The sequence below is a fragment of the Micropterus dolomieu genome, linkage group LG08, assembly GCF_021292245.1.
Source record: "Micropterus dolomieu isolate WLL.071019.BEF.003 ecotype Adirondacks linkage group LG08, ASM2129224v1, whole genome shotgun sequence".
NCBI lineage: Eukaryota > Metazoa > Chordata > Actinopteri > Centrarchiformes > Centrarchidae > Micropterus > Micropterus dolomieu.
Genome location: NC_060157.1, coordinates 24333986 through 24354679, shown reverse-complemented (window position 1 = coordinate 24354679; position 20694 = coordinate 24333986). Strand labels below are relative to the sequence as shown.

The 20694-nt window shown below is 38.8% G+C and overlaps 1 protein-coding gene across 1 annotated transcript in view; it reads left to right on the top strand.

Annotated features, from left to right (window-relative positions):
* Positions 1-20694, top strand: part of bsna (bassoon presynaptic cytomatrix protein a) — a 146978-nt gene that overhangs the window by 15236 nt on the left and 111048 nt on the right. The window lies entirely within an intron of this gene.

The following is a 20694-nucleotide window of genomic DNA, read 5'->3' as shown; positions in this document are numbered from 1 at the left end:
CAGGTATATTCAATTCAATTTTTCATATAGGCCTAGTGCCAATCCATAACAAAAATTATCTCATTGCACTTTTCATATAGAGCAAGTCTAGACTGTACTCTTTGTTATATTCATAACAGACACCCAACAGTTCCCAACATGAGCAAGCACTTGGCGACAGAAGCAAGGAAAAAACACAATAGGGTTTTACCACTTCATGTATAAAGATGGATGGACTGGGAGAGAAGTGCAGAATGAAGAAAATCTTAGGAAGAAACAGATGAAAGTAAAGACAGGAAGAAGCAAAGATGCGTGTAGGTTAGTCAGGCAGATTGAGAATGACTCATGTTGTATTTACTTTAAAGCAGCATGATGACTTAACTGTCTTTGGGGAGTATAGTTGTTCATGACATTGTACTGTAATGTACAATAATTGCCTCAAGATATACCTTAAGGTAATATCCAGGGTTAATTGTAAGTGCTACTGATGTGTACAGGACCCTGAAAAGCATAAATACACAGTGCAAAAAGAATGGTTCAAAACGTTTTTTAGGCCCTGAGAATCAACACTATTAAAACTGTCACATATGCAGATCAAAAGAAGACACATTACGTAAAGAGTGTGCATGTGTCTGCGTTTGTGTATGGAATGTGGATTAAGGCCAGCGGCACTTCAGAAGTGAATTGAAACCAAAAATATACTGGAATGAAGAGCGGAGAAAGAGATAAATATCAAAAGGATTAAAAAAGGAATATAATGACCAAAATTCTATCTTTCAGTAAATTAGAGAAAAGATGATGACACAATGTATGGCAACAGAATTTGACAATTTGAAAAAGAGAATGATTTGCTTTAAAGGCCTTGATTCTTTAAAAGACTGAAAATTTTTATTTTTTCCAAAGTTCAAAATTTTTCCACATGTAGTGCTTTTATTTTTTGCCCTGCAACCATTATATCTTGGCAACCATTTCAGGGACTGCATTTTGTCCAGGCGTCTCCCATAGGATGAATTGTTTTTATTTTATTCAACCTTTAGTTTAACAGGAAAGTACCACTGTGACACAGTCCTTTTTGCAAGGGAATCCATGAAGTTGACGTTTTTATTTTTTCATGATAAATCTCGACAACTATTGGATGGGTCGCTGTAAAATTTAGTAAAAATATTTATGTTCCTCATAGAATGAAAAGAATCACATCTAGCACAATCATCATGTGAAAAGTTTACCCAGTACATTAAATCGCCGCAAAATGAATGACATTCTCATTAGGCTCAGCTGTACTTTGTATTTAGTGCTAATTAGAAAAGGTTAGTAAATTAACATGCTGGTGAACATGGTAAACGTTGTACCTGCTAAACATCAGCATCTTAGCATTGTCAGTTTGAGCATGTTAGCATGCTGATGTTAGCATTTAGCTCAGTGCACCACTGTGCCTAAGTACAGCCTTACAGAGCTGTGGAGTCTTATGCTGTCTCAATTTGCGCACTTCCATACTTACACTTACTATTTTGAGGGCATAAGTATGTTCACACAAAGAAGTATGGCAAAATGCAGTGCACTGTGAGTACCCGGATGGTGAACTCATAACAGCTAAAAAGTTGAGTGTGGAACGGTGGACACTTCAATGACCGCCATTTTAGCTACGTAGCGGAAGGGGCAGGACCAACAACACGGGAGAAGTGGGAAGCAGCAGAGAGAGAAGCCAACAACAGAATGTCTTTTACAAGTTTTAGACACTATTTCATCACTAAATACACTTCTGAAAAGTTTTGAGGCAAGAAATCAAATGTGTAGATGTCGAATATTGACAGTTTTCCGAAAAATGATGGCGGATCAAAAATGTGCTTCAATGTTTTCGGAATTAGAGAAGCTCCGCAAGTGGCGGCAGGGGAAGCTCGCGCCAACCCGCGGGAGAAGCTAGCGAGGCCAGCCAGTGGTCTCTCGTTACTTTATATTTTTATTATTATTGCAGTAATTTTGGAGCTCTGCAGGCGGCCTCTGTGCTGAGGGGGGATTGTGCAATCTTGCGATAGTCATTTCCGGTTAGTGCACAGCAGTGTTTGATTTGAGACAACACTACCCTGTCAAAATTAACGCATTAAGCAAGGAAGTACATAGTGTACGTGTACTGCATGTTAGTATTCTCAAGAAAGTACCCGAATTGAGACACAGCATTAGTCTTGTTCAGAGGTGGAAAGTAACAAGTTACAATTACTTGCTTTACTGTAACAGAGAGGTTTTCTGTGTACTTTTACTTTTTAAAGTAGGCTTTAAAATCTGCAATTTTACTTTTACATAAATATATTTGATTTAAAATCACATCTGTTATTGAGCAAAAAAAACCTGGAACCTGGAAACTATTGCAGTTAATAATGAGCAACACAAACTGGCACTAAAATCACAAGAAGGATGGAGACGGACAAGTCAGACACCAGTGGTGCAGACCCAGCTGAAAGCAAAACCTGATTAAATTCTGCTGAAGTTGAACTTGAAAGAAATTAATTGAACCCCTGGCCATATTTAAAGTGACCACTTCGGCTTCATGTGCAAGAAAGGCAACAGCTTTATTATGCAGTGTAAGCTTGTAAGTCTAAGTGTTTGCCCAGAGAGACCAAATTAGTAATAGGGGAATTATCACACTATGTCACACAGATGCAGGTTCAACTTCGCATGTCGAATGCAAAAGATGACCAGCAACCGGCTTCATCATGTGGAAATAGGATAATAAATGAGAAAATATTTTTGCCCTGTGGGAGGCAGCAATGTGCTATAAAGGTATCAACACTGCCTGGAATTAGAAGAAGACGAAGGCGAAGAAGAAGATCTAGTAGTAGTAATAATATATTTCTATTTCTATTTTCTTTATTTTCTATTTATTTATTTATAAGGACAGCGCACATTACTGTAGATGTGCCAGTGTTAGCCTACTGGCTAAATTTCAACTGCAGTCCTTCTGCAAGATATTTTGAAACCTTAAAAATGAGTATGAGTAAATATAGTAGTATTAGTTGTGGTAGTAGTAGTAGTAATAGTAGTAGTGGTAGTATTAGTAGTAGTAGTGATGGTGGTGGTGAGGAACCGGGAAAAAACCCAGAATCAAAAATCTGTAAACAAAAGTTTTTCTGAATACCATCAACTCAGACTCCTTTTAAGGACAGCCGTAGATGTCTTTGGTTACAAGCCCTCAGAAGAATCGACTGGAAAGAGAACCTAATTAAAAATGCCCAACTCTGCAGTTCTCACTTTATATCAGGTAAGTTGCGCTAAATCAGCAACATTCGGTTTCGCTTGCAACAAAATAATGCTAAATATTGTAATTATTGAGTTGTATGCCTATCTAACAATAAGATACAGAATATTGTACAAGTCTGAGTCAAGCTAGCTTACTAGCCAACTTTCCTTGGTTCAGTTTTGTTACGTTGTCTTGCAAGTTAGTTAACCTGATGTTTAGCTAGTCTCGTAAGTTTACCTAGTATTTGGCTAATAATGTGGTTATAGCAAATTCAGGCTAAAGTTAATCGTTATACTATACTATATTGTACTGTCAATCACCAGAATAAACTTTTTTTCTACAGGAGAGGTATCCATGGACTTCAATAGTCCCGACTTGTTTCTCATCTGTGTTTTCCTACTCAACCCAGAGTGATGGCGATGCAAAACGTAAGAAGTAAATCTTGTCACTTTTACCTTATTTAGTTGCTCACTGGGATCACATTATTACTCGCAATACATTCTCTGTATGCATCGAAGTACAGAGAATGTTTGGCAGTAATTTAATGTCACATTCTTTTTGTCAAGATAATTTCTGAACCAAATCGTTTCTGTTGTATGTCTGCATTGTCTTGTGAAGCCCTTTGACGAATACATCATTTTATATGATGCAATGCTTGGTTGAGCAGAAGAGGGCACTAGGTGCATAAGCCGCTGATTTTGAGCTCCTGCAACTGTGATGGAAAACCAGTGGGGGATTCTAGAGACACTTCTCGCCCCCTTTGAGCAGCTGACTACAGACATTAATTCTGCTGAGGCTGAGTTTTGGACGAAATGAGCGGCAATGTAGATGCTAGCACACAGGATCCCCCAGAGAAGAGGGCCCGAACAGGATTGCTGCTGGATATGTATAAAGAAATTCTGGAGAAGAATGACATGTTTGAGGAGCAAGCAAAGACCGAGGTCACATCACAGGTAAGCATCAAACAAACTGTAGGTTATTTTTAGAATCTTTGGACTGTGCAATGCATCCTAATAAATAATGCGACTTTCTCATGTATAATTCTGCAAATGTCAGTAGTTGTCCTCTTTTGTAATGAGGTATTTGTGGTAATGTCTATAACATTTCTCGAAATTCAGCCTGTGTATTTATAATGAATGTGCAACTAATAATTTGATTTTAGAAAATATGTTAGTGTGCTGTTAATGCCTAAAAGCGTAAAGTAAAAAGATCAGTAGGCCTAATTTATATTTCGGTATACTATCCTGTTACTTACTTCACAGGTTAACTCATATCTGGCCGAACCAACAATTCCCAGGAACAACAGTCCATTGGAGTACTGGAAATGCAACAAAGCCCGTTTACCTGCTGCACACAAATACCTGTGTGCGCCCTGCACAGGTGTTGACAGTGAACCGCATTTGCATTACAGAGCTCACTGTTATTCACTGAGTTGGTACAGGACTACCCCTGACTCACAATACAATTTATGGAGCTTGTGTTTAATTTCATCATACTTTCAAGTTGGTCCTAAGGACTGAAGTATAAGTCTGGAATACAGCTGCTTTTATTATGTACACTTGACCAATGTAATTTTCTGTACAGTGTTAACTACTTTGTCAGGATTGCCTCAGGGAAGCATTCTAAAAACGTTTAGAAGATTTATATTTTTTATTTCTGTAATAGAGAGCTCAGTTTTCACTGGGTTGTGACAGGACTATTTTTGTCTCAGAAAATCATATATAGAGCTTGTTTTTGTTAGTTTGCACAGTTTTGAGTAGGATCAGTTGGCCTACTAAGTCAGCTGATGTTTTTTTCAGCCTTATTTATTATGCTTTAAAGCACATTGTAAGGAATTATAATATATATATGGAGCTTGGTTGTAAAGGTTTTACTTAAAAATAAAAAGTGACACTGGCATATAATTTAACAAGTGAAATAATTGACTTACTTTTTATGTCTTCATTTGTGAAATGAATGATAATTTAGAATCAAATACTTGTATCTGTATCTACAACAAATAACTAATATGGTAAAAATAGTATAGGAGAGACTGGGTGTTCTGTTGAATGACATAAAAACAGATGAGTAAAGATTGGTATCGGCATCGGCCAAAAAGGCATACTGAATATAAGCCATCCAATATTGTGAATCCCTAGTGACAATGCATCTTTTAGAAGTGAACTACTAAGGCTCAGCAAAAAGGATATTACTTCAGACATCAGACTTAATGTCGCATAATGTGATGTGTCTAAAATTTTGAGAAGTTGGCTCCCTGTTATGTCTGTGACTTCAAAGCCTCTCGGCAAGTGGCCAAGCAAGCATTAAGGAATATGCCGAAATGTTCTAAACCTAAATATAAATGTTGCGGGTGACTTCCCGGAAATTTTGATCAACAGACCCATAAATTTAACCTCCAGAGCCCAGACGTACTTGACTTATAAAAGCCACAATACTGTTAAATATTTGGTTGGCATTCCACCTGCAGGAGCCATTACTTTTCTGTTGGCAGGTTGGGGCGGGTGTGCTTTTAATAAACGAATTACATCCGAGTCTGGATTTTATGACCTAGAGCATAATGATGAGATACTAGCAGATTGTTTACCAAAGCAGATCTCTGTTCAAGAAATGGATCAAACATCAAGGCATTTGACTAATGTGCGAGTACACACTGAGTATTAGATTGATGTAAAAAAAATTCTGACAAAAGTTATTCCACTCACACACGTAGACCTCTTAGATGACATGGTGATTGTGTGTGATCATTATCAAACCTTTGTAAATGTATAGGCCCAAAAAGATAACTTGTGGTGGTGAAAGTGGTTAACATCTTTATTTATTTTATTATTTTGTTGGTGTTGGCAGTAGTTGTAGCAACAAAACAGAGAAGGATCAGTGAATAACTAAGTAAATGACAATAATAATAATAATACTGTAAATTCTAACTAACAAAAACAATAATAATGATAGCAGCAGCAATAATAAAAGCAATAATATTGGAAATTATAATTATACACTATAAATTAAAGGAACTAATAGAATAACAACAATAAATAAGTAACTATATACATATTTACATATATATTATATATAAATACCAATTTCTTGTAAATCTCAACTTAAACATTAATGTAATCAAATCAAATATAAAACCAAAGCTATTTGCCGCTGCCAGGGCATTACCTTTTATCTAGCTTGTTAAAACAAGTTACCATCAGAGTCCAGCCATGATCGTAACACCATAACAGGTACCTTCTGGGCAACAAGTTAACATATATAAATCAATTTTCTTGTTTTTTTTCCCGAACAGGTATCAGCAGAAACATTTTTCCTTTATCAGTAGCAAGTGGTCAAGTGGTCAACAAGCGGGCGTATTCCTGTGAAACTGTCGCAGTTGTATAAGAGGCCGCTTAGGTGAAACCATTGAAATACAGACACGCACCAACCATATGCTTACACACACTGAAAACGGGGATATACACATTGAAAATGGGCACATGCCCTGTGATGGACTGGCAACCTGTCCAGGTTGTACCCTGCCTTTCGCCCAATGCCAGCTGGGATTGGCTCCAGCACCCCCACGACCCTGTACGCAGGATAAGCGGTTGACGATGGATGGATGGATGGATGTCAGTCAAGAGACTGCACTGCTCTCTTAGAGACATTACACAGGCAACTAATTGTTATTCTACAGCAAACTCAATGTCAGACACGCCAAAGAGGCATCGTCATTCCGCCGACAATTCAAAGTGGCGCTCCTGGTTGCCTAAGGTACAATTTGACAGTGGATCAGATCAACCATTTGGATTTAGGATTGAATTGGCAAGGAATTGCTTCACTGTATGGGATCGATCAGCGAACTTTATTTTGTCACAGACGTCTTAGTATCCCATCACAGGATTACACACCACTGTCAGATGACAGTTTGATGTCGATTGTTGGGAAAATTTTAGTCAATACACCTAATGCCGGAGAAACATATGTCTTCAGAAGTCTTCGCTCCAGATGAATACGTGTTCAGCGTTGGAGGGTCCGCCAAGTCTTGAAATGGACCCAATCGGACGATGCTTTCGTCGTAGTCAAGCCATTCGTTGTAGAATCTACCATGTAGGGGGCCCTAATGAGTTGTGGTAAGTTACCATATTTTGATAAACAGAAATTCATGTTTTTAGTGTGTGATTAGTCTTCAATAAAGCGATTGCAGTCTTAATTTGGTATTATAAAGGCTAAGGGACTGAAAAGACAATGGGAATTCCCAAGTGACGTCATGCTTACCGGACTGATGAGGACCATTAATTGTATTTTAAAATAAAGAAACAAAAACTCTAGCTTAATTTCCCCCTGTGAAAAAAAGCCTTAATGACATGAATGTATTTATGTTGTATTGTTAATATGAAAAGTAACTAAAAAGTAAAAGTAACATAAAGCTGTCAGATAAATAGTGAAGTAAAAACTACCATATTTCTCTCTGAAGTGTAGTGTAGTAGTATAGGCCTAACGTTGCAACACCAATTTGTACTTAAGTACAGTAGGCCCTGAGTAAATGTACTTAGTTACTTTCCATCACAGTGCACATCATAGCTTACCTTTCTTTTGTTTTGACAGGCATATCGATGGAAAACAATGGTATTCCACTGTTGTGTCGACGGATAAAGTCGCACAATTATATACCTTTAAAGCCTCAACAACAACACGGTTTCCAGTGTACTACAACTATTTCAGGAAGGAGTTCAAAACTTTGGATTACCTTCACGAGTTTTGTTTAGTTTGCACTATATTTACTTGCCTCGGAACCAACGAGCTGCCAGGGAGTTTAGAGACCAATGGAATAACCATGCACCTACTGAGAGACACATGACACCTTTACAGTTGTGGTATAGAGGTGTGATTACCCATGTTGGACAGAACAGCACAGCTGTGACCCGTATATTTGATGCTACTGAACCTTCAGTCACTGATCACGGTGGACCCTTGCCTGAGCTTCAACTTAATAACAATGTTGAGATTCCTGAGAACCACTTTCATGTAAATGACACCACTATGGAGGAAATCAACCAGGTTGTTGATCTGTTTACTGAGGATGGTAACCATTGTAATCAATTTATTTATGACACTTGTAAGTGTTCTTGAAACAAAGCAGTTTGTGTAGACTTTACTTACCAACAGTGCACAAACATAAAAATAGCACTGAAGAATGGTAATAATCCTAATGTAATGTAGTACCCTATAACTGAACTAATGGCTTTTGCTCACTTTACCTGACTGCATCACAAATATCAACTTATCAAGTAACAATCCATGACCATTCCATGACCCTCTGTACTAACAAAAAACAAATTTAAACTATGTATATCCTTAGAGATTCAAGTTAAGGTTTACGAAATTCAAGTTGCTATGTCAATATTCTAAATAAAGTTGCTGTAAGCTCTGTGAAACAAAAACATTTGCATGTAACAGATGTCAGTACTGTGAGTACTAGGCTACCTGAACTGATGGTTTTCACCAAGAACTGTCAATAAGAATGTTTACTTCATTCCAAAACCCTGAATTTTTCGTATTGCAAAGTCCATGTTACTTTTGAAGACCTCGTAGGATTGATGAAGAGGTATTCTAATACAGTTTACAATCTGTTTGCTATCTGGTATCTCCCTCGCTGGAATTCCACTGAAGGTTTAGGAGAAAACCAAATGACAGTTCCAGCTTTGCCAGTCCTTCTTCCTCTGATGGATGACAAATGAAAAATACCAGGACAAGGTTAATGGCTGAAGCTACAATCAAGTGTAAAATATTGACTTTTAAGATTTCCCCCTCTTAATACAGTGACCACAATGTAATTCAAAACAAATTACCCACATAATTAATAAACTTGTGTTTATGTGTTCAAATGAATCTATTGTGTCTACTTCAGTGAGAACAAAGCAATTTTTAAAAAATGAGACAATTACATTTTTGATAGGTGCCCTTAAAGGAGACCTATTATGCTTTTCCTTATTTTATAACTTATCTACAATGTTACAATTCTGGGAGTTTATGTTCAACATGGTCAAAGCTTCAAATAATGATGTTGAAGTATTTAAAACAATTCCTGTGAGCAAAAACCTCAGATTTCCTCCTGTTCTGAACGCTCTGTTTGAACTGCTTTTTCTACCAACAGCTTACGACATACGGAGCCAGACAGACCCGGTATTCCATATAAGGTCATTTGCTCCCACAGCAACGCTCAGTCTGTCTGTACCACTCAGTGACAACAACACCCTGCTAACATGTTCAGGTCTTGGCCAATCAGAAGACAGTGGGCTTTGAGAGGTGAGGCCTTAAAGAGACAGGAGCAACTACAGCTTGTTTCAGACAGAGGCTGAAATGAAGGCCTTCATGAAGAGTCAGTATAAGATCCTGCAAAGCTGCCATACAGGAGTCACATAACTACAATGTAGGCCTGGAAATGCAGTATAATAGGTCTCCTTTAACAGTTGAGTGACAAAAGAATTGAACAGGTTTCACAAGAAGGATGGTCCACTCTTTCCTGACTGCAGCCAAATGCTTTTTCGTTTTTACAAAAACGTTGCCTAATGTCACAGTATGGTATGTTAGTAATCTGAGCAAATCTTTTTTGCTGCCAGTGTAATAGGGTCTGAGTTCCAAGTTACTCCTTAATATGTTTTACAACGCTCAATTCTGACAGGCTGACAGGTCTTTAATTTTTTCAAACAAGCACAAAGTTGGTACTTAAAACTCATAGCCATGGTTTCATTTCCAATCTAATCTCCTGGACTACAGACCACAAAGAATAAAAATGTATCACAGTCTAAATGTTTATGGTCTGCAGTGTATTTTCCACTTATTGTCAAACTTACACTCTGCCAAAGCCTAATGTTCTACATTTAGTAAAATGTTATTAACATATGCACAAAAAACTTATGTTTTATCCTCAATACTGGCAATGATAGCACTGTACAGGTCATCATCATAATCTACATCTGATGTCTCATTTATGAAGTTGATATATGTTCCATAATCATTTTGGCATTGAATTGAGTTCTGGTCACTCATGAAGGGCTGTGATGAAGAAGCCTGGGCTTCCTGTTGGTTGCTGCATGAAGCCGGGGCAATTGCAGTGACTGGGACATCGATTTGGGGTCTGGGGTCTTGCCAATGACTAAGCGTCTGGTCACTTGTGGAGGGTTGTGATGATGAAGTTTGCAGTGTTGGGCAGTAGTATCACTGCTTTCTGAATCAAATAGCTTTTCGGTAGCAAAGCTCTTTTATCGACCGAGTAGCGCGGTAGCTTCCACACGCTGCATTTTCCCAAGCATTTCTGAAGGATCAGTAAGTGACGTTACCGCCACACACGGACCTATATGTGCAGCCGGCAGAAGCACTTCCGTGTGACGGTGACATCACGTACCGATCCTTGGGCTGATGTCTGCGACTTTGCTGCAGGGGAATAAAGACACGCGTGACTGAGTTTACTTTCTATTGTGACAGTTATTGTAACACCTCTTGTGAGAAGGATCAGGGTCCAGCCTGGACACCTCTTCCTCTAGTGAGGAGGAAACTTTGAATTGTAGTGACAGAAACAAAACAAACAAAATAAGTTTCCATGAGATGAGAGATCTCTCTCTCTCACGCCCATTGCCATAAATATATACTATGAAATATAAAAAAATTAAAAGTAGCTTAGATGTAACTAAGCTACTTTTGCCATGTTGCTGTAGCTTAGCTTGCTACATTTCACTGGGGGGTAGCTTCATTTAATGGAGTAACTAGTAGCTTAGCTCAATACATTTTCCAAGTAGCTTGCCCAACACTGGAAGTTTGTACTTCTTGATGGGTGCTGCATGAAGCCTGTGCAATTGCAGTCACTGGGACAAACATACCCCCCTGTTCCACCCAGTCACCTTCCTCTCTGCTTCAATCAGAGCATTCTCTCATTGCACTAAAGTTGACAACACCCATTGACAACACCCATCACAACACCCTGCCCTTAAAAACGATACAACACTGTCGTTTATTGGTACCGACACTTTAATAATGATTTATTGCTGCTCCGCCTTCCTGCAGGCACGTGGTGGCAATGGTAATGTTAACACTCGGGATTATTAGCCTGCTCACTACAGTAGTGCACTAAAGTTGACTCAATACACCTCGTCAGAGGAGGTCTGTGCTCTCCTGAGCGCATTTTTAGGGCCCGAGTACGAACCGTGCGAAGTCCCTATTGAAACTGTAGGGATTTAATTTTATTTTTTTCGGCAAAGTAAGCTCAAGTTTGGGGGCTTAAACATACTCGAAAACTCACCAAAATTTCACTCACCAGCGAAAAATTTCGTATTTTCTGGGTTTTGCTCATGGGCGTAGCAAAATGGCTCACTAGTGCCCCCTACAGAGCAGCCCCCGGACATAGTTTCACCTACGTGTACAAAATTTCTGTTGTACGTGTATCAAGTCCAGACGCACAAAAAGCCTCTTGGAGCCATTGCCTAAACCACACAGGAAGTCGGCCATTTTGGATTGAATTGTCATTTTTGGCAATTTACACACACTGTACTTTAACGAACTCCTCCTAGGGATTTAGTCCGATCAACTTCAAATTTCTGCTGTGCCTTCTAAAAGGCATTGACGATGAAAAGTTGTGCTATCTGTGAGTTTTCGTCAATGGGCGTGTCCGTGGGCGTGGCGTCCAAAATCTGTGATTCGCCATGAAACAGGAAGTTGTTATAACTTCAGTGTGCATGCTCAGATCTGCACCAAACGTTACATGTACACATCCTTATGCCAATAAGTTTTACGCTGTTATGTACTACTGCCAACATATTTCCCTCACCTGCTTCAAAACAGTCTCAGAAGAGCCTTAAGACATTGATGAGGCTATGTCGTGAATCTTGTGAGTTTTCGGATAACGGTGTGTCCTTGGCGTGGCGTCAAAGTTTGATGCTTTGCCATGACACAGGAAGTTGTTGTAACTTCAGTGTACATGCTCACATCTGAACAAAACTTTACGTGCTTGATAACTGTCCCGCCCTGAACAGATCTACACGCCAATATTAATTTCTAGTCATAGTGGCAAGTGCTATGTAGCGCCACAAAGGGGACACAGGAAGTGAATCTTAAATTCTATGTTCTGTCATTTTATTATTCCATTACTTTTCCTGATGTTAGAGATTTTAGCTGTGGTACCGTTTTAGTATCGGTATCAAGATGTTAGGCAGGTATTGTATTAAAGTCATAATTTTGGTATAGTGACAGCACTACACCAGACAACTATGTCCCAAAGCAAGAGGGTACATACACACTACAACGTTTTTGTTTTTAAAAATATCTTTTGCTACGTTTGCAAATCCCAACCAGACTAAAACGGTGAATCCGAACTTAAAACTGAAAATTTTGAAACGCTGCTGACCCCGTTTTCGTTTTAAACTCCATGGTAGCGTTTTAGTGTGGACAGACGAAAACGGGGGGCTTAAAAAATGATGATGCTCACTGATTGGGTCTCAGTCATGCAAAGCTGTTTTGGAATTTTTATTAAAATATTTTGTAGTACTTTACCATAAATAACACTTGTGCTGTGCATGTTGCCATATTTGCTTTGTGACAACTCTCAGTCTGTTTTCCACCACCATAGTCGCTTTGTACTCCTATGCTACTTTCAGTAACAGTTCCACCTTGTTGTCGGCCCAAAGAAATCTCTGGTCTGGTTCTTTGTCTGTATTAGAACCTTCTTCTTTTGCCAAATCTGTGCAACTGTGGAGTAGACAATCTTCTTCCTGTGTACACCGGCATTCGCTCGCCAGTGTATGTGAAAGGCTACCAGATATGCGTTTTTAGTCATTTTAATATAGACGGAGATCAAACACAGTTAAAACGCTAGCGGACAGAGATTTCTTTCTGATTTAAAACTTTGTATTTTAACAAAAACGTAGTAGTGTGGATGTAGCCTAAACCAGGTTTTGTTGGCTTGAACTGACATAGGTTAATATTGTTAGGCTAGCAGGCATCCATACTACAATGTTTTTGTTTAAAAACATCCACACACACGAGCGTTGTAACTGCATTTCAGAGTTGATCTCCTATATTGAAATGACTGAAAAGGAAGCCTAACATTTAGACATTGGTTTGGCCTAAACAATGTGATAAGATTAAGATTATCTCATTGTTTTCATTATTGACCTGGTTTCTCATATTTCCAAAAACCTCTTCGTTCACAGGGCTGGTGAACCTGTGTGTCTGTATTTCAGTGTTTTCAGTGTGTGTCCGCACATTGCTGGTGTGTGTGTGTGTCTGTATTTCAATGGTTGCACCTTAAACGGTGTAATGGCAATACGTCCTTTAGTGAGTCAATCCAGACGTCTTTTAAGGGTTTTATTCTTTGCAAAGGGTCAGACAGACATACAAGAAACAAATGACTTTATATTACGAAGCAATCCAGGACCAACTGCCCTGAGATGAAGGCCTATCATGGACAGTTAGATAAGAAAACTCTCTAATTAGCATCTTTCCCATGGGAACCTCTACCTAACTACAACCTAATAAAATTATCAAAAACCATACAGTGAAACATTGGTCTGATGAAGCATGCAAGGTGAAACAGTAAACACAGTAAAATATCAATTTTCCATCACAACAGCCTCTCATACTTTGTGCTCTCCTCCTGCACACGCCGAAGTTGAACTGTCTTGAACTTTTTATATGCGACGCGCAGCACAAATCAGTGGAAGAGAGACTGATCCTCGCTGTTTGTGAGTTTCCAGAATCTATTACTGTTTACTAAATAGTTATCAGGACATCAACAGGAAGGATTTGCATGGCAGAGCTTCCCCACAAAACTAGATGAAAGCCTATCAGGTAAAGTTATGTAGCCTATAATTTTAACTTAAGTTAAATAGGCTACAGCTGTGTAGTGCACAGAAGCTGTTGCCATGGTTACTATCCATAGAGCGCCTGGCATTTACTCGCAGAGCGCTGTCTTACTTCTCCCACACGCTGCATCCAACGTAGTGTGCCGAAGCCTCCCACCACACTGCTTGTTTGGGTGGGTGATCCCACCCCTCCTGTGACCCATGGTTTGACTGTATGTGTATTCAGAGCCAGTGAGCAACGGACTTTCAAAATAACAATAGCCCAGGGTGGTGATGGTGCATGGATAAGACGCCTGCCTTTGGTGTGAGAGATCTAGGTTCAATCCCGCACTGTGACACATCCACCATTGTGTCCCAGAGCAAGACACTTAACCCCGAGTTGCTCCAGAGCAGTGCGACCTCTGACATACAGTATATAGCAATTGTAAGTCGCTTTGGATAAAAGCGTCAGCTAAATGAATAAATGTAATAATAATAAAAACTGCGTTAACGTGAGATAAAATAACTGTCTGCATTAATTCATTTATGCGATAACAATGCATTAACTTGCCCAGCGCTAGTAATAATATAATATTTTTATACTAACAATAACAACACGTAAATGTAAATTTTAAAAAAACTGACATAGACAGCAGCAACGGCAGACACAAAACTTATGTAACAAATATAATATATAAAATAGAATAACCTAGGGCAAAGAATGACAATAAATGAATACATAAATACAGATTTTTATTGATTATATTATTATTATTATTATTATATTATTTATTTATAGCATTACTTGCTGTACATTTTTTTTCAGCTTGTACAACTAGTACGGTATTAAATAATTTGCTTCTATGTATATTTCATTCTCCCCGCGACCCTGTACGCAGGATAAGCGGTTGACGATGGATGGATGGTATATTTCATTCTGATTTGCACTGTTCACAATACCACACCACAGCCTTTCTTCTTACTCTGGCACATGTGTAGTGGAAATGGTTCTTGCACTTTGCACAGTCAATCATCATCCCAAAGTCTGGCTGTTCACAGTATGAGCAGACTGTAGGTGCTTGCATCAGTGGATCCATGCAGCGCGTTAACAGCTCAGGCAAAACACTGTTTAAAGAACACTTCAGCTTTAGGCAGGACTGCTTGCAGCATTTCTTCATCTCTGGTGATGTGACGGATAGTGACATCTTGCTTTGTCTAAGCAGAACTGTGTGTCCTCACTACTCCCTGTCAGACCACCACAGCCATCATATTTATTCGGGCACTTAATCTCTACAGCTGCTTTCCCACAGCAGGTACAGTTTACCATTCCATCTGGCGATGCCACAAGACCACAGAGCTCCATGTCAAAGTTGTGATATTGTGCTTTCATTATTTCTGTATTGTCTTCTGGCTGTGCCCTCCATTTCTCTTCCCCGAAATACTGCTGGGACATGGGACAAGTCTTGTTTGTTGTAGTGCATTACCTGTTTTACAAGGTTTGTGTTTGCTCTCTTGGTTTCTACAGTGCATACACAATGTAGGGTTGTGCTTGTTATCCTTCCAGTTCTGTTTGTGCCAGGCCTGAGACTGGGGACTTTTTAGTCGTAAGATCAAGGTTTACACACTGCCCATTAGACAATTCTTGCCCCAGTTTTACAAAGGTGTCTTCACTCCTGGCGGAGGTGTTAACGACTCTATTTACCATATGAATAGCAGCAGCAGCCCGAACTGGCTTCTCAATCATTGGATGAAACCAATGACATCACCAAATAATCAGTCACAGTGGATCGAATGATTAGTACTTATATCATTTACATAAATAAATCATTTATTTAAAAAAAAAACTCATATCCTTTCAATCATATTGTTTAGTCTGAGATACTGAAAAACAATTAAACATTAATTAATTATTATTAAACCAAAACCTTTTATCATTCTGAGGTTTTGACCCAGCTACCTTCTTTCTTCCTCATGCTTCTGCTGTTTGTTCTTGCCCACAGACACAACACACTTGCACAACAGCCTGAGTTATATTTGCCTATTTTGAATTACTGTAAGACTTTGAATAATAGCACAGGCTTTTATTTGCTAAAATCACTGAATTGACCCTGGCTATATTTGGGACAGGCATCCATATGGGACAGGCCTTTAATTCCTTTGCACAAAACTGAAACTACTATGAAACAGTTTTTTTATTTCACATACAAAGAACTTCTATAAAAACTAGACCATGCATTTAATTGAGGCAGACGTTTATTTGTCAAAATGTGTTCACACACCAGGCCAGTGAAGGAGGTAGGTAGTTATTTGGGACTCAGCTATTAATTGAAGTTTTACGGTATGTGCTGTTTAGTCCAGTGTGTACAAATATAAGTCTTGATATGATTGTTTGGTCTCTCCTGTTCCATCCTGCACATTTCTCCAACTATCCTCTGCACTTTACTCTCTTCCTCCAATTACTTTTGCCCCCTTTCCTTCATTCTGTTTAGTTACTTGATTTCTGGAGGTGTCACCTCTGACCAGTGGGGGCTTACCTGAATTGTATTTGTATAACTTTCAGCATTATCATTTACATGTGAAAGCCTCCCCCAGACCAAGGGGAAGGCGGGTCATGGGGGGCAACACTGACAAACAAAATCCATGTCAATTCCCAGCAGTTCCTGACAGTTTTCAGTGCTGGCCAGAAATTCCCATGTGTAGCCGTTAACCTAAACTTTAACGTGCCATTAACTGCCAAAAATCCCACTTTTTCATGCAGTGTTGCGTCTGTTATAGTGATGCATCTCCCTTTTTGAATGTTTGGATCTTGAAACCATTACAGCTGCCGTTTGTCTGGCGAGTATTGCATCATCTGATCGGCTTTTCTTATCGGCCTTTTTAGCGACCACCGATCAAACCAGTTAAAGCCATTATCGGCCAATTACGATCGGTGACCGATCGATCGGAGCACCCTTAAACTTAGATATCTCCCTTTTCACCTTCCTCCTTTCAACCTCTGCTATGTAGTGCATGAAGACTTGGGCCTGGTTTGTATTTCTGTACATCTTCCCTACAGCTAAACTTTTCATCCAGCCTACAGACACGGCAGTTCACAGTTAGCTTGATAACACGTGCATGCACGCACATTCACAGACATGCACACGCACTGCTAACTTAACAGATATGCCACATCGTGTATGTAAACAAATCACAAATCAGGAACCGTTAAGTAGAACTAAATTATTATTATTTCTACTTGTAAAGTTACTGGGTATCAGACATTTTCTCACCGGTTCCCAGCTCCCAACATGCACATGAACACGCACACACAACTATGCAACTGTCATTGTATTGTAGCCTACATAAACATTATATTATCTCATCTCATCTCACCAACTAACAGTTTACTTACACGCACATGCAAACTTAGAGATTAACTGAGACTGACTGGATTGGTAAATAATAATGAAAATGTAATACAATTTAGTAAATTTCTTTTGTTATACAGCCACACACATAGGGGTGCAATTGGCAATCAGAATACAGTTGTTGGTCTTGCTAATGCTAACCCAGGCATTGTACAACTCCGTCATCTTACCCTGCCCTGGCTAGGCAACCCTCCGTCTTCAGCACTACGAAGTGTTGAACTTGGTAATCATGAAGTTATATGTCTTGGACATGACCACACAGAACAAAGTTGTAGGCATCAAGAGACTTGTACGATTTTAACTTCTCCCGGGTATAAACACTTGGAGTGTCATTCAGGTAATTATGTATTTCTGGCCACTGAATGCTTGGCCATTTCGTTTTGTCGTTTAACCATTGACAAGACACTATGGCATATGGATCTTATCACTGGGTCACAAGAGGTTGTAGTACGCGGAAAACATTTTAAAAATGTACCATCTAATCACTATAAAATGTAATGTTATGAAATCTAACTACTTTGTGTACCATATCATATTAATTCACTAGCTAGCTGCTCTCTCTCTCCTCTGGGTTTTCTGCAACTATTGTGTGCACACATCGCAAATGTTTACAAACATATAATTGGCCTATAGCATTCACATTGTTACCTAAATCTTTATCATTTTTTTTCTGCATGTTTTTTGGCTTGTTACTGCTCCTTCATTCTTTGTGCTACAGAAACTTTTCAGCTCTTTAAAGGTTCAGTGTATAATATTTCTGAGGATCTAGTGACAGAAATGCAATATAATATCCATAACTATGTTTTCAGTGGTGTATAAAGACCTTACATAATGAACCGTTGTGTTTTTATTATATTAATTAATTAATTAATTATTATTAAGAGAAGTGACATTTGGACAAATGAACAAGCACACACGTGTTATTTAGCACGAGAGCCCACAGCCTGTGGATCTTTATACCATGAAGCCAGACGGAGTCGGGACAGATACAGACAGCTGACGGCAGAAATCACGGATGTGGAGTTTTACAGGTAATTAACTTAAGTTTGTCAGACTTTAGCGATGCAAATGAAAGCTGTTGTTTGAAAGCTTTAGCTTGAAGCTGGCCATGACCACCAAGAGACGTGAGGTGTTTCCCATCAGTGGTGTAAAATATGTAGTTGGATTAATTTCATGTCGCCTACTTATTCTACAGCCTGTGGTTTGGCTTTATCGGTTACGTTAGCGAGACAATCAGCTGATCAGTAATGTTAATTGGCAATAAAACTGTAACATTACCTTAGAGCATGGAAGCATCAACCAGCTAAACTTTTACTGCCTTGGTAGAAAAATCATAAAATTGTAAACAAAGCAGGCAGTGGCGCACAATCTGACATCAAACACAGCGGATAACGGCGCACACTCTGACATTGCAAGGCAAAAACCCCGGTTTTACTCTCCACACGACAACACTGCAACCGGCGTTTCTGAAAATCCTCACCCTGGCAGGGGTTTTCAAAACTGTTCGATTTCGGTGACCTGACTGTGTTTCCGTGTGAACGAACGGCCCGAACCGTGCAAAAAAAATCACAGTTATGAAAATACCAGTGTTCGTGTAGACAGGGCCTTAGTTGGCTTGATTTATTCTCCAGCGCTGGCTTTGGCTTGTGGTGTAAAATATATAGTTACTTTCATGTAATTACTCTCTCTCTAGCATTCTGTTTTGGCTTTGTCTCTTATGTTCTTGAGACAATCAGCTGATCACTAATTGGCAATAAAATAAGGTGACCAGATTTCTGAAATGATAACCGGGGACATTTTTGGTTTGGTGGTCATTATGTCCTAAAAAATATGTTATTATATATGACATAAAAAAGAGGGACAGTTGTGGTTTATAATCTGTCAAATATAACCTTCATGAACATAATCAAGTCATTATAGGGCAGAAATAACCTTTCAGTCAATAAGTAGAGGCTGCAATCACTGTCTGGCAAGCAGAATACTGCCTTTTATGTTTTGTTTTGGCCATTTAAAGGTATTTTAAGAGGTGAAAAGTACTTGGTGAGTTAGAATTTGTCAAATATAACTCGTATGAATGAAATCAAGTCATTTTGAGGCAGAATCTACCTTTCAGTCAATAAGTAGATGCTGCAATCTCTCTCTGGAAGTGGAATATGGGTTGTATTGGCCATTAAAGGTATTTCAACAAGTAAAAAGGACTGGATTGGTCGGTATACAACAAGTTAAATAATAATAAGTCATAAGGATAATTGCAAAAGAGATCATGGTTTTATTTTACATATAATTCCGCAGTAAGTCATGTTAATTATAGGCTACAGTCTGTTTCCATATATAAACAACAATATTAGATGTACGCCTACCAAACATATAAACCATCGGCAACAACAGCCTTCTATTATTGCCTATAATCATGTGTATGTCACGCCTAGTTACATTATAAACTGCAAACTCTTATTTGGCCACAATTGTGATTATTCCGTTAAAAGAAACGTTAAAGTATCACAAAGACATACTTTTGCTCTTTGCTACCACGGACATAAAATTATTATTTGCACGTTATGTCTGTTTGAGATGCAGCTGTAACTTAGTCGTAAAGAGACTGGGTGATAACAGCTTTAATATGCTACACGGAAATCAGATTTCGGTGGACGATCACTTTTCAGCACGACACCTGTGTGCTCTGCTGTCCAGTCTTTTACTGCACTGGTAGAAAAAAACATGTGGTTGGATTAGTTTCATGTAGTTACTCTCGCTCTCCAGCGCTCTGTTTTGGTTTTGTTATGTTGGTGAGACAATCAGCTGATCACTAATTGGCAATAAAAGGCAGCTTTCAGCATGGAAGCTCAGATCAGCCAGCTAAACTTTTGCGCAGGTAGAAAAAATATGTAGTTGGATTGTAATGTCATGTAGTTCTTCTCCAGCCTCTGTTATGTGGACAGAAATGTGCCCTTACCTTCCTGAGTCAAACAGCTGATGAATATTATTGGCAATAAAACATAACAGCAGGGAAGCTCAGATCAGCAGCTAAACTTCACATTTTACTGCCCTGGTGGAAAACATGTTTCTCTTTACTTCTAATGGTGATAAATAACAAGACCGTGTGCCTATCAAGTGACCAATAATGAATACTTTACAAATTCGCATCAAGTTATTATTGGATATTGCTTCTCCAATGTGCACACAAATGCGTAATTTGTACTTTCACATGCTAAATGCCCTTTAAAAACGTTGCACCGTTTTACTACAAGCTGAAATTATGGATGTC